Source organism: Phascolarctos cinereus, unplaced genomic scaffold (genome assembly GCF_003287225.1).
Source record: "Phascolarctos cinereus isolate Bilbo 61053 unplaced genomic scaffold, phaCin_HiC Scaffold_9;HRSCAF=440, whole genome shotgun sequence".
Taxonomy (NCBI): Eukaryota; Metazoa; Chordata; class Mammalia; order Diprotodontia; family Phascolarctidae; genus Phascolarctos; species Phascolarctos cinereus.
The window spans coordinates 167,985,423-168,001,174 of record NW_027556402.1 but is presented as its reverse complement, the minus strand read 5'-3'; positions in this window follow the sequence as shown (position 1 = coordinate 168,001,174).

The following is a 15,752-nucleotide window of genomic DNA, read 5'->3' as shown; positions in this document are numbered from 1 at the left end:
CATAATTAGAGTCACAACTAGACAGATTGTCCAATCACCTACTGCATCCTATTTTTTTTTCTGTCTGGTACTCAGAATTTATTAAAACTGACATCAGTAATGCTCATGTCAGAAGTGGATGAAGGCAAAGCCTAGCAGGAGGCATTCACTTTCAAAGGCAAAAAGGAAATCAGAAATTATCTTCACACAGCAGATCACGCCAACAAACCTTAAACGTGGATTGTTGCCCACTAGTAAGCTGTGGAGTTCAAATGAGTGGGTGTGTAGCCATGTGTTTCACGGGCTGGCCACCATGACTGTCAACCCAGCTGCTCCAAATGTCGTCTCACACTGTTTGTATTAATGAATGGATGATGTCTAAAACCATATGGGATTCTGTACCAGCCCTAATTAAAATTAATTGTGCCATGAATGATTAATGCTTCATCTGAATTGTGCATGGCTTCTTTGTTAGTAAGATATCAAACATCTGACCTTATCTACATTTTAAGTTAAACTATAATCTTTTGAATTAGAATAAAATAAAAAAATACAACAAATTCCTCTACTTGGTTTCTCTAAGTATGATGGGCCTCTCAGTTATTAAATAAATAACTAAGTCATTGATTTCCCTGAAAGAATTACTGGCCCTCTTTAGCTTGAACTCTTGGGTTGTAGTTTCTGACTTTGGCTTTATAGGCTAATTAAGGATGGGTTGTTTTGACATTTTGTCAATCAATAGAAACTTATATTTGCTATTTTATTATCTTATGAAGTATTTGGCCTGAGAAATAAATATACATCATCAACATATTCTGCAGAAAGAAAATATTTTTTAGTAATTAAAAAAGTAGGCTTAGCCTAATCATGGTGGTAATTCTTTTGCTTCTCTCACTATGTAACTGTATTATTGTACAGCTTTGGAACTGCCAGTCAGAGTTTCTGTAATTTCAATTTTAAGGATAAAGCAATGATGTATAAAGGATGGCACTGGATGGTTTTTAATGAACCATCCTTAGGGCTTGCATATTTCTATAAGCAAGCATTGTGTCAATGACAGATAATCAGCCCCATAGTCAAGAAGCCCTCTGTTCCAGTGTTGTCTAAAACATATAGCAGCTATGTGAGCCAAGGCAAATCGTTTAATTTCCCAGTGTCCCAGGCAACTTCCTTTGACTATCAGTTTGAGAGAGTATACACAAACACACACATATACACATACATACATATATATATATATATATATATATATATATATCACATATATAATATATATATATATATACATATATATATACACACACACATATATACATATGCATTATAGTGTGTGAAAGGTCAGTGATTTTACAATGGCCATGTACCTAATATGTTTCAGAGACAGTCCTTGAACCCAAACCATTCTGAATACAAAGTTATCCTACTCATCATCCTCTATAGCATATTACCTTTCTATGCCCATTGCACATTGGTATGCTGCTAAAAAGAAAGCTAAGAGCCAAAGTCACAGATAAGATTTTTAGAATGTTATTGATATAGATTGATATATTGATATAGATATCATCTCATCACACATAGAATACAAGTACAGTTAAGAGGATACTTTTCCCCATCTCTTGGCTAATAGCCTGAATCTAGGAAACTTGGAAAAATATATGTATGAGAGCATCTTTTATACACTTAAAAACAAACACATAGGTCACACTATTACAGAAATAAGATTTTATGTTGATGGTGTATGCAAGGTGGATTTTAGTGTATGTAAAGTAGATTTTTGTTATTCTTTCTTTGGGTTTAGTTCCCAGGATCCGTGGCCATAACAATCTCTAGTTCCCAGGTGTTAGATACTATTTCTCACAGTCATGGTTTGTAAACCACTTCTACTGCGCAGTCGCAGTGAGATACAGGGATGACATAAGGTGATGATGCTACACTTGCACTGGGCTAGGTCATGATGATATTGCTAAAGTTAACCTGTGAGCTTAATGCTGGCAAATTGCATTCTTTGTGTGCTTCTCTATAAATCAAGAGAGCACTGGTCAGGGAGTGGGCATTTGGGGATTTTGGGAAATGTAAAAGTGTAATGCTTTTTGGGAATATAAAGTCTGCCTCAACTGGCCCCCATTGAGACTTGGGGGATTTAAGGGAGTACACAAGCTGAAATTCTGTGCCTGTCTCAACTAACCCCATTGAGATGTAGGAGGAGCTGCCCCCCGCTTCTCAACCACCCCTGTGAGAAAGGTGATTAGGAGATGGAATTGGTGCTCCCATTATCAGGAACCCATTAAGATATAATAGTAAGAAGAAAGTAAGCTTATTTAACCCCTCCAAAGCTGTCTTCCTTTCCTTCTGGCAGCCCAGATCAAGAATGAACCTGTTTGAGGTTGGAGCCTAAAAAACTCCAGTGGCTCCAGCGTTGTTACCTGTGTTACAATGGGTTTATGATCTCGATGATGATCAACAATGATCACTTTATTGCTAAGCTCCATGGCCTTTTTCTCAGTCTCATACTTGACTTCTCTGAAGTGTTTAACACCATTGGCCATTTTCTCCCTTTGACCACTTCTTAGAAGCCATACTTCTCTACCTCTCTTCCAGGTTTGACTCACATTTCAACTCCTACAAGAGATCTTTTCTGATTCCCTCACTTGCTAGTTCTCCCTGCCACCCTCCTTAAATTGTATTTGCTTGTCTGTGTACATATTGTATCTCCCCAGGGGAATATAAGCTCCTTGAGGGCAAGGACTGTTTTTTTTTTAATTTTGGTCTATGTGTTCTCAACATTTAGCCAAATGCCTAGTACAATGGAAGATTTTAGTAAATATTTGCTCAATTGGTCCACTGGTGCATATAATGACACATCCATGCCTTTTCTTCACATGGAGCAGTTGCCCAGGTTGTCTTCTAAACTATGTAGGGGAAATAAACCCATTATACTGAGGGTCTTTACTTTGCAAGGATACAAGTGGAACACACAAGCTCTCTGTTCTCCCTTGTTATTATTATATGACTGGAAGACCTTTTTAGGTCATCTCTCAGAGAATAGCCTTTGTGATAGAGATAATTCTTTTTGGTAATATTTGATAGCTTACTTTCTCTTACCATGTGCTTGGTAGTAGTAAGGTATGGCTCAGTGGGTCACCCACAATTTTCATTATTTGGAGAATTCCATGTCTTGCAATCATGAAACAAAGTTTTGAATAAAGGAAGAAATAAAAAAAAGGTTAGAGTAAGGAATCATTGGTGCCAAAGGTGAATCTCTCTCTCTCTCTCTCTCTCTCTCTCTCTCTCTCTCTCTCTCTCTCTCTCTCTCTGTCATCTGCCTATTTACCTCCCAAGTTACACACAATTCAGAATATCAGGCTTCTCTTGTGGAACCCTCATATTACATTTTATAAACACACCCTCCTCCTTTGCTAGTCAAAGTGGGGTAAAAGTGTCAGGGGACAAAAAGGGCCACTCTGGGGTCTTCACACATATCTGTGAACGTTGAGGCTGCCCAGATAATAACTCCATTTGTATAATGTCTTAAGATTTTTTAAAACACTTTGCATATATTGTCATTGAAGGCTGACAACCAACTTTTGAGGGACAATTAAATACTGTCCATTTCAAAGACGAGGAAACTGAAATTTCTAAGTTAAGTGACTTCTCCAGGAACACACAAAAAAAGCATCAGCCGTGGCACTTCAATCTATGTCTCCATATCCATTACTGTTTTCACTGTAGCCGGGCCCTCACAGCTAACACCTTGCATGATTCTAATAAACGTCATTTTGTCTTTCAATCTGTTCCTCCCAACAAGCACTTAGGTATTGCAACCACCGCTATCCATAGAGCAGTCCAGCAACTTTGCATAATTCAGTCTTTTCTTTTGTGATCCAAATGTGTCTTGCCTGGTAAGCTGCTTCCCCTAACCCTAATTGCCTTTAAGGCACAGCCTGGTGTGACTTTCCTATTCACAGCACAGCTGGGCTACAGTGAATATTTGAGCTTAGGAAATATGCAGCCCAGGTGGATAGACCGGCCTGGAGGTATATGAGTCAAAGTGGGAGCTTGTACTTAAGGAGGCTGAAGAAAATAGCAACTTGAGGGATGGGGTGAAGGGTGAATTTGCCATCTTGCTCCAAAAGCAAAATTGTCTCTCATTCACTCTATCTGCTCAGTCCCTTTCCCATTCTCCCCTCTTGGAGCTGTTGCTCCTTTTCTTTGTCAAAGGCAGATCCTAAGTGTATTTCTTGAGAAATCACTCCATCTGCTCTCCTTTGCAGAGCAGACTTGAGATCGTTATTTGACTGCAGCTTAAAGGCACAGGGAGGTGTTTTCATGCACATCCTTTGGTTGTGATGATTGTGCTAAAGGGTGGCAGCAAAGAATGGCATGTGAATCCATGGAGATCCCAGAAATCTTAACTGTCAAAGTAAATAGACAGACGCCTTCCAATTTACCTATGATTTTGTTTTCCTGTGAACCTACATCTTCCAGTAGATTACTCAAATGAAATGGAAATGAGATTATTAAAGAGTTTTACTTTTTAAAAGTTGCTTTTATGAATATCTCAATCACTCACAAACACTAACATTCCAGTATTCAAAAAACAGCAAAGAGAATGGTATATGAAACTGTGAATTTAGAATTTAGAAAATAAAGTGAAAATAAATGACAGCTTCTATTGGTAATCCCACTAGTAAAATAGAGGATTTATATTTAACAAAAACAAAAATAAAAAAGGAATGATGGTATACATTGGGTGAGCCACTCTTGGCATCACTCTGATGAAAGCTCCTTTTATATATATTTTCTATATTTATTCCTTCTAATCCCAAAATCTCACTTTGTGAAACCATCATGCTATAGATTTAGACCTAGAAGGGACTTTATATATCATCAAGTCTATTTCTTTCATTTTACAGATAAAAAAATTAGGGCCTAGGGAAGTTACACCACCATTAAGTATCAGAGGCAGAATTGTCATCACCTTTCTTCTTCCATTTGGTATCTATCATTTAAGGCCCAGATTAAATTCTATCTCCTTCAAGTTTTTCAAGACTGGGCCATCCCATGGTTATTATTCACTTTTTCTAAATTTCCATAGCATTTATATTATTCATTTGGCAGCTTCCATATACTGCTGTATTTTTTTTTTAGTTATCTTTCTATCTAAAATATACATGTCTTTCAAACTAGATTGGAATATCCATGACAGTATGGACTTCATCTTTGATATACCCCCTTCATAGTGCTCGGGATTATGTCTTTTACAGATGGGATATCTGTATTTGTATCATACACACACACATACACACACACACACACACATACACACATTTAAGTACAATCAAATCCATGGAATAAATTTTTTGTTCTTTCTTTTCAGGATTTATAATACAGTAAAAGGCTTTTAAGTACCAGTTTTGTAGTCAAATGACATGCTATTGTTTAGAGTTATATGCTGCTTTTTAATATTGTTTCTCTGCCTAAAAATGGGGAAGTAAATTTGGGAAAGCAGGTTTTTAAGTTGATGTACATCACCTTCTTGTATCTTCCCTTGCAAAAAGGAGCAAAGACAATGAACAAATTTTCTCCAGATAAAGTGTAAAGATACTCAGGAGCAGTTTTAAAAAATGTTTCAACCTTTTAAATCTTAGAACAAAAAAAAATGATGTACATTTTTAATCATTCTAAGTACTTGTCCATGTGAGTTTACTGAAACAGTTTCCAACTAGGATATTATGTAATAAGGATGTCTTCTTTTAGAAAACTATAAAATTTAAATAAACTCAATGCAAAAGCTAAGCTGAGGCAAAGGTTACTTTCCACTCATTCCATACATTTTCACAAACTCTGTTATATTGGTGAGGTTGCCAACTCTTCTGCCTCTCTTTTCCCGGTTTAAGGGAATGGTAACTTTGCAATAAGAAAAAAAAAATGAAGTCACAAAGTAAAGTATGAACCAAAGTACAAAGAAAGAAAAAGATTTTTGCTCTACAAAAAAAAAAAAGTGCCCAAAACAAGAAGGCTTACTTGGCAGCCATGATTTCTTTAGCAGAGATCTCCTTACCTCTGCAGTGTCATATAATGCACTTGCCTGCTTCAGATACTCAAGACCAAGGTAATTTTGCTTTTTGCTTTAGGCTTTCTCAGGATACATGCATGTCCCAGAATTCAGTTCTTAGGATGTATTCCTCCTATTAAAAAATAGAGGTGCTCTCTCTGTCTGTCTGTCTCTGTCCGTCTGTTTCTGTCTGTGTCTCTGTCTGTCTGTCTGTCTCTCTCTCTCTCTCTCTGTCTCTGTCTCTCTATCTGTCTCTCTTTCTCTCCCTAATTTAGGCCTTCCCTGAGTGCAACAGTTACTTCTCAGATTATGATCTCCCTTGCCTGTGCACTTTTGGTAACAGCAAATACATCTTTTCACACCAACTTATGTCATCTGTCCTTATACTCTTTAGACACTACCATGCTTCTATCAGGGAAGCCAGAGAGGCTCTCCTTTGGGTGCACCTGTTGGTCCTCAATAAATTTTTACTAATTACATGTCACCTTCATTTTCCTGGCTTTTCTTCTTCCCCTTTTCAAACTGATTGACAACTCATTGCTGACTGTATTCCTATTAATTAAAAAGCAGCAAAAACTGACACATACCATCTCTTTGACAGACCTTTTCTGGTTACTCCTACAAATAATTATGAGCTTTTTTTCTTCTAAGAATAGCAACCTCTACTCTTTGTACTCTATAATCCAGACCACTATGCTTATATATTTAGTATAGGCAGTAAGTTGGCATAGTGGATAACTGGATCATCCACTGGATAATGGATTTGAAGTCAGGAAAACCTAAGTTTGAATCCTGCCTCAAACATCTACTAGTTGTATGAACCTTAGCAAGTCATTTAACCTCTCAACCTCAGTTTCCTTATCTGTAAAATGGTTATTATAATAGTATTTATATCATAAGATTATTGTAAGGATCACATACTATAACATATTCATAGTGCTTTGTAAACTTTAGAGCTATATAAATGCTAGCTATAATAATATTGATAATAATTACCTATTAGCTATAGTTAAGTGAGTAGTAGTAGAGGTAGTAGTAGGAGCAGTTGTAATAGTAGTGGTGGTAGTAGTAGTAGTAGTAGTAGTAGTAGTAGTAGTAGTAGTAGTAGTAGAAATTGTAGTAGTAGTGGGAGTAGGAGTTGTAGTAATAGTAGTGGTAATAGTAGTATTATTATTCCAGTGGCTCACCTGCATTCTTCCTTGAGAGGGTAGAATTTTATATCTGTCATTAACAGGAAGTATTTTTCTTATGATTTGACATTTGAAGAGTGGAGGACTATGGGCATAGAATGTTATATGTACTACCAAACATTTTTGCTGCATCATTTGGGTTTGATTAACTCTTTCCCCTTGTTTTAAGTGAGTAAGGAATATATCCTTTTTAAGTAAGAAGGAGTATATCCAGAGATCATTGTGATATAAAAATAAAAGATATCAGTAAAACTTTAAGGGGGAAATTCAGTGCTGCTTTTGAATAGTTTGTGGAGGCAAAATAGAAACCATAGAGTTAGGAAGAAAGACAAAATAATTTCTTGATATAGTACTTTATTTATAACCAAGTCAGACAATTATAGGCAAAATTGTTAAGTTGAATACATTTATGTTTAGAATTTGTCCATCTGCTTTTATGTGTCTCTTTCCCTCTTACTAGTGCCCTTATAGAACCACCTCAGCTATCCAGCCCTTCACTTGGTATAATTCTTGTTGTCCCTTAACTGGGGCTTTAAAGCCAATTAGATACTGAACTCTAGACCTTTGCTTCCTTTATTCTAATTATCAAAACACGATATTGTGGTATGCCATAAATCAGGGTCATAAATGGGGCAGCTGGGTAGCACACTGGATAGAATGCCTGGCCTGATGTCAGGAAGAATTATCTTCCTGAGTTGAAATCTGGCCTCAGACAATTGCTAGCTGTGTGATCCAAGACAAATCACTTAACCTTGCTTGCCTCAGTTTCCTCATCTGTAAAATGAGCTAGATAAGGAAACAGCAAACTACTCCAGTGTCTTTGCCAAGAAAACCCCAAATGGGGTCAAAGAGAGTCAAACAGGACTGAAATGACTGAACAACAAATAAGTCTGGGCTTTGCTGTTTCACTGTTTAGCTAAGCTTATAAACTTATTAGTGCTAAGATATTATTGAATGAAAAAAGTGTAATATAAAAGAAGCAGTGTTATAGTGGAGATACTCATACATACACACACAGACACACACACACACACACACACACACTGCCTCTGGAATCAGGAACTGAATTCCATTCCTACTGGTGACATTAATCACCACTTTCAGCCCATCACTTAACTTTCTGAACTTCTATCTCATTATCTGCAAAATAAAAAGATTGGACTAGATGGCTTCTTTCCAGGTTAGATCCTGCTCTAAATCCAACCTAATATCCTGCTAAGATTGGATTTGCATTTTAACAATACAGTTAGCTTTCTCCCCAAGTGCAGAACACTGGATTTGGAATTCAAGCCATTCCTTATGTTTTTGACTTTGGCCAATTAACCTAACTTCTCAGTGCAGAAGCCTCCTTAATTGTAAAATGAAACGGTTAGACCAGATGACTTTTAAGGTCCTTTTGAGTTCTAAACCCTCTGGTCTCTAACTCAAAAAAATGAGTACAATGGACAACCATCTTTTGAGCATCTTCTCTTCCTCAGACACAAGATTCAAAGATTACAGTGAGGTATTCCTTGCCCTCAAGTAGCTTCCATTATTTTGGAGGAGATATGTGCATAGATAAATATGTACAGCAAACTTACAAAAGAAATAAATATGAAGTCATTTGGATAGGGAGGGCACCAGTAGCAAAAGGATCTGGAAAGGCTTTTATATAGAAAGTGGTGTTTCAATCTAGTCTTGAAGGAAATAAAGAATTCTGAGAGGTGGAAAAGGAGAAGAGCACATTCCAAACCCAGGAGACTGAGCAAAGGTGAGGAAATCAAAGATGGAGGGCTATGTATGAGAACGATAAAGAGGCCAGTTTCACAGGATTCTAATGTGTATAAAGAGGGGAGTGCTGTATAATGAGATATAACATATAATGTGTGATGATGATTAGGTTTTGGTCAGATTATGAAAAGTTTTAAATATGAAGGGATCAGATGTCCATTCAATACAAGTAAAGAGTTGTATTTGGTTCCCTATCATAGCATCTGTTCCATTCATGCCTAGATCCAGATGTGACTCGAAAGAAAAATAACTGAGGAATAGAGTTCATTAAATTCACAGTTTTAGTGGAATCTTCATATTTCACAAATGGCTGATGTAAGAATCTCAAAAAAGGTTTATTACTGTCACCTCTGTGGTATAAAGAATGCTATTGGCCACTAATTTGAATGTCAGAATGGCTCTTTAAGTGTAAATAGTATCTAGCAACATCCAGTGCAGAAGCTGCTTGTGAAAAAACACTATTCATTGAGCATTTTGATTGATTGAAGCAGTGACAAAATAATAATAATAATAATAATAATAATAATAAAAGTTTAATGCACTTTAAATGGGTGGGGGAGGGGCTAAAGGGAGTGAATTTGGAATTCAAAATTTTAAAGAAAAGGGAATGTTAAAATAAGAGCAGTGAATAGGTGTCAATGACTGAGTTAAAATCATAGAACAGAGCTAAAGGGTACTTATGTAACATTTAGCTCAGCCTCATTATTTTCCAGATGAGGAACTTGAAGCCAAGTGACTTGCTCAAGGTCAGTGACACAGCAAGTATCAGAACCAGGGCAAGAATCTATGAAACCAACTTTCTCCCAGTTCAGAAGCATAGCTCAATGGCTCCAGTACTAACTAGGTCATCTTCCCACTCAGAATGGGCTGTCTACATCAATGACTGAGTTCATACATTTGACTGGGGTAAAGATGTGTGAGACAATACTATCAATGAAAAGAAAATGTTTTCTAGAAATTCAAATATGCGAAACACAAAGTACTATGTCAGCAAGGAAGTTTCCTAAGCTACTTGTAGAAAATGGAACCCCTACATTAGCAGACCTTTTCAATTTCCCTTCCAATTACTGAAGTAGTTCTCTGTGTGTGTGTGTGTGTGTGTGTGTGTGTGTGTGTGTGTGCGCATGTGTACATGTGTGCTTATATGTACTGGTCTTTGTTCCTTTACCTTTAGGGAAAAGGAAACTTGTGTTTTCTTCATCCACCCTGGTTCAATGTCTACTGTTTAATAAGTCCAAGAAGTGAAGAAACCTTGTTTGTCTTCCTCCCCTTGGGTGCTATGGCTTACAATCTTGAAAGTCAGCTTGTCTGATTTTCCTTGGGGTTCAGTACTACACTAATGAGCACTGAGGTTTAATTCACTGCAAGAAGTTTTTCAGATGGAAATTGTTTGCTACTTATGGTGAAAATGAGTGTACTCTAAACCAGTGCAAAATGATTTATTACAACTTTCTGCAATACCAGCAAAATGGTCCAAACTTGCCAATTTTGCTTTATGGGCAAAACTTTTCATAGAAGCAGCTAGCTCTATGCTCGATATTAATGATGGGAGAATCTGTGAGGGTTTATAGGTTCTGATTATATAAGTCCCCAGAATTTTGGGTGCTCTTTGAAATGGCTCTTTTGAGATAGAAAAGCAAAAGTAGCAATACTATGGTAAAATATTCTTTATATTCTTTACTTTGTCATATTTTAATCACTTAAGCAAAAATATTCCTTCATTCAGAATAAACCTAAAAATGTCTATTATGCAAAGAATATATTCACAGAATTTGGGATAGATAGATGATTGATTAATTTCATGTAAACAGAAGAAACTTCTGAAAACTTACTAAAGAATATCAATAAGCTTAAATCTTTTGGGTTCTTCTTTCATTGTTTCTATAACAATGAGCTGTGCTGCATTATTAATATGTCATATATTAATATTATATTTTATGAATACATATATGTAATACTGTATATTAAGCTCAATTCTCCCATATTTTGAGAAACTTTGATATCTCAGTCTTCATTGGGTCAACTTGTAATTTTGTACTCACAATACTTTAAAGCTATATAATCTAACAAATATATAATAAACATCTACTGTGTGCAAGGCACAATGATGGCTACAAAACTAAGTTAGATATTATACCTGATCTCAAGGTATATGCAATGTGCTAGGTGATATATACAATATATAACAATAAGATCAATCAGATATAACAAAAGCAAGCACACATACACACACATGCACACCCCCCCCCCATGACTATAAATAAAATGCTATGGAGATTCAGAGAGAGGAACGATAGTCATTTAGAGGGGAATCTTGGAAGGCATCACGGATAGGCAAGATTTCCAATGGTCTAATATAAAGAAAGTACGCAGGAAGAAGGGACAAGGGATAATAAAAATTATAAGAAACTAGTATGTTTTGCTGGATCTGGGATTTTAAATATATTCGTAACTCTCATATTCTACCAGTTCATTCCCACCACCACCACCACCACCCATAAATACTCTAGAATATCTACTCAACAAATTATATTTTAAAATTCTAGAGACTATTTTTTTCTTATAACATACTATGTTAAAATACAGTGTTCCATTTCAACCATCCATGTATTCTATCTTGTTCTTACAACATGATAGGCCTTATTCTTTTTCCTATACCCACAGTGGATTTTTGTCACTTTTTGTTTGTTTTTGTAATTATAATTCTTCTAAGATCACTGTGTTCCACTGTTTGTAGGCATATACCATCACCAGAAGGATGCTGATATTAAAGAGACAGGATTCTTCCAATAGATATGGGGAATTTCTTAGGAAGTCTGATTAACTTCAAGAGTCACTGCAATAGGTTCATGATTTTTTTTTCTCAGTGCTAAAGCTTATGTTTATCCAAGTTCATTATCATAATGGAATTTTTTCTAAAGCAAGCTTTAAGTCACTATCTCAAAATTAACTTATTAAAATAAACATATTAAATAGTATGTAGATTTTAAATTACATTGACATATTACTACATTTTAGTGATTGACCTCAATGTAAAAGTTAATAAAAAGACACTATGAAAGGCTTACTCTTTACCTGTTCGTAGATCTAGAAGTCTTTGTTTTTCTAGATAATGAAACTGAAGATGAGACGTTTATAACTTGTCCAGGATCACATAGTTTGTAAGTTTAAGGGGTTGGATTTAAACATTGATGAAAGGATAACAGACCTAGAGTTGGAAGGGCTATGAGAAGGCGCCTAGCTCATATTTATCATTTTGTAGCTAAGAAAACTGGAGCCCAGGAAGGTTTAGTGACTTTTCCAAGGTGATATAGGTAATAGCAAAAGTGAAATTTGAACCTATGTCCTCTGACTTCAGTTAATAGCTGTCTGAGAATGGATTTGAACTCACAAAGGTTAGTCTTCCTGACTCCAGACAGCAGTCTATCCACTATGCCACCTAGCTTCCCTTACTAGCTGAGGATCCTGGGCAAGTCACTTAATCCTGCTTGCCTCAGTTTCTTCATCTATAAAATGGAGAAGGAAATGACAAACATTCCCAATATCTTTGATAAGAGAATTCCAAACAGGTTCATGAAGGCTTGGACATGACTCAAGAACAAAACATTTGATTCCAGAGCCTCCTTCAGTAACAAAAAAAGAAAAAAAAATTTATTCATTTTTGATAGAATAAGAAAATAAGGACAAAAAATGTGCAACATAATTCAAAATTTACCATCACAAATTCGTCTCAGACAATTGCCCATATATTTGTTAGATTTTAAATTCTAACAGTATTGGGGACAGTTGCACATGTTTAGTATATGAGTATCATTTAATAATGATTGAATTTAAATAAAAATTTTAGTACCTCTTTTTTTCACAGATATGCACTTGAATGCATATTATTAGTCTTCAGAGTTAGGAGATTTTTGTTAAGATCCCAGCTTCTTCTTCTTATTTGCTTAGTCACCTCAGGCAACTCTCATTTCCCTCTCTGGGCCTCCCTCAGCTTCCTCATCTATGAAATAGAGGTTGGTAGGTGGCACAATGGAAAAAGCATTAGACTGATTAAGGATGACTGGATTCCAAATGCAGCTTCAGACAATTTCTAGCTGTGTGACCCTTGGCAAGTCACTTAAACCTCTACTTGCCTCAGTTTCCTTATCTGTAAAAATGAGGCAATTTTAGCCCTATCTTCCATGGTTGTTTTGAGGACAAAATGAGATAAAGCACTTTGCAAAGCTTAAAGCTATGTATGTATGTATGTGTGTGTGTGTGTGTGTATGTACATATATACACATATATACATATATATATGTATATATGTATATGAGTTATTATTAAAATGAGGGGCTTAGACTTCATTGTTTCCAAGGTCTCTTCTAGCTCCATTATTCTATGACTTTAAATTGTATTAATTCACATCTGATTCTATCCAGTACTTTTATCTGGCACCTCTTCATGACCATTAGGTAAGGGTTTGTATTTTGCTATGTTCACAAAAGCCTACAAAAGTTGTTGGCATAATCTGATGGTAATTAAATTCCATTTGTAGCAGTTCTGGTGTTTGAAATGAAAATGTTCTATTTCCATAAAATCACAATGTGCAAAATCCCATTATCCATGTTACTACACAAAATTTAAAAAGCTTAGACTGTGAGGAAAATACAGTTATATTGTCAGTTTCCATTTTAGCAAAGAACTTTAATGAAAGCATCAAATTGGCTACTCATAGTATTAGTACTACTGGTAAAGGACCAGAAATTCTCTCTCTTCTCTATATTCATCCACAATAAAGACCAGCATAAGGATGCCCTCCACCATTTGATATAGGCATACTTTTATTTGGCAAAAAGTCCATTTTGGGGGCAGCTAGATGGCGCAGCAGATAGAGCACCGGCCCTGGATTCAGGAGGACCTGAGTTCAAATCTGGCCTCAGACACATAACATATACTAGCTGTGTGACCCTGGGCAAGTCACTTAACCCCATTGCCTAACCAAAAAGACAAAAAGAAGTCCATTTTCCTGGGCAGGTTATGTTTTTACAAAGTGGATCTATGATGAGGATATTGGAGAAAGGCTTTGTCTAAATGAAGAGAATCCTGAAATTATGTGCCCAATGGGAGCTTGATGGTGTTACAGCATCGTCTGGGCATTACAAGATATGGATCTAGAGAAGTTTAGAATTAGAATGACCATCAAGTCCAATACCCTCATTTCGCAGAAGGCTTCAGAGACTGAGACCAAGAAGTTAAGTCATTTCCTTAAATTGATGCATTTGTGGCAAAGCTTTGAGGTTTATCTTGGTGTATAGGTGTGGATCTATGTCTAGTTTCTCCTGGACTACTCTATTTTCCCAGAAGTATATGTTGAATAGTGAGTCTTTATCCCAGTAGCTTAGATTTTGGGGTTTATCAGTCACTCGGCCAGTGATTTTCTGCATCATCCCATGGAGCCAGATGCTGGGGGGATGGCATGTATAAGTAGTTGGGATGTTGTGTGTACTACTCTTCTCTCTACTTATATTAAACTTTTAACTTACAAAGTCTTTCCCATTGGTCATTTGTGTTTACTTTCTTTTTTATGTTTCTTTTTATTTGTCTTTGTATTTCATTTCTTGTTTTTACCTTAGGTATTCTTGAAGGTGTTCTATTTCATTAAAGATCTATTTTTTTCCCTTGTTGAATTATACTAAGTTTTACTGCATATATTATTCTTCACTGGAATCTTATATCTTTTGCCTTTGGGGGTATCATATTTCAGAGTCTCTGCTCTTTTACATTGGTCGCCTCTAAATCCTGTGTGATTCTAACTGTAGTTCCTCAATATATAAGCTCATTCTGATTGTTGCAGTATTTTTTCTTCCCTTTCACCTGGAACCTCTGAGTTTTGGGCAATGATATTCTAATGAGTTTCTTTCATGGAGCATTTGGTATATTAATTTTATTTTCAATTTGTCTTTTTTTTTCTATTATGTATGGGAAATTTTCTTTTATGAAATCTTGAAATATGATATCGGTTTGTTTTGTTTTGTCTTAGTTTTACTGTTGGTTATAGCTTTAAGTTAGTCCAATGACTCTATTTTTCAGGTCAGATCATAACCCAGTCATCCTCCCAGCCCCACCCACCCACACTGTTTTTCACCTTCCAATGTTTTTACTATTCCTTAAACAAAACACCTCTCTACTCCATATATACTGGCCATTCCCCATGCTTGTAATGTTTTTCCACCTAACTCCACCTTTTGGATTCTCTGGCTTCAAGTCCCCTATCAAATCCTACCTTCCATAGGAAGCCTTTTCCTAGAATTAGGAAGGCTTTATTTATTTTATTATTTATTTATTTTTTTATGTAAATTTTGTCTCCCTCATTAGAGTGTGAGCTTTGTGAGGGCAGAGACTGTCTTTGGCCTTTCTTTGTATAAATCCCAGAATTTAGCCTAATGTCTGGCATATATTAGGCACTTAGTGAATGATTATTGACTTATCAACTTTTTTTTCAATATTTTAATTTTGTTCTAATGTTGTTGTTGCTGTTGTTGTTGTCTTAAAGAGCTATGCATTTCTCTTTTTTCCATCCCATATGCCATTTAGGGTAAATTTCTATACTTCTGTGCTAAGTTGATAATTCCCTTTATTCCAAAACTATTATTCTTTTCATTTTTTTTTTTTGCTCTAGTGCTCTCATTTAATTTGTAATACCATATATTAATTCTTTTTTTTAAAAAAAGCTTGAACTTCACTTATCAATAATGGTAATAATAATAATAGCTAGA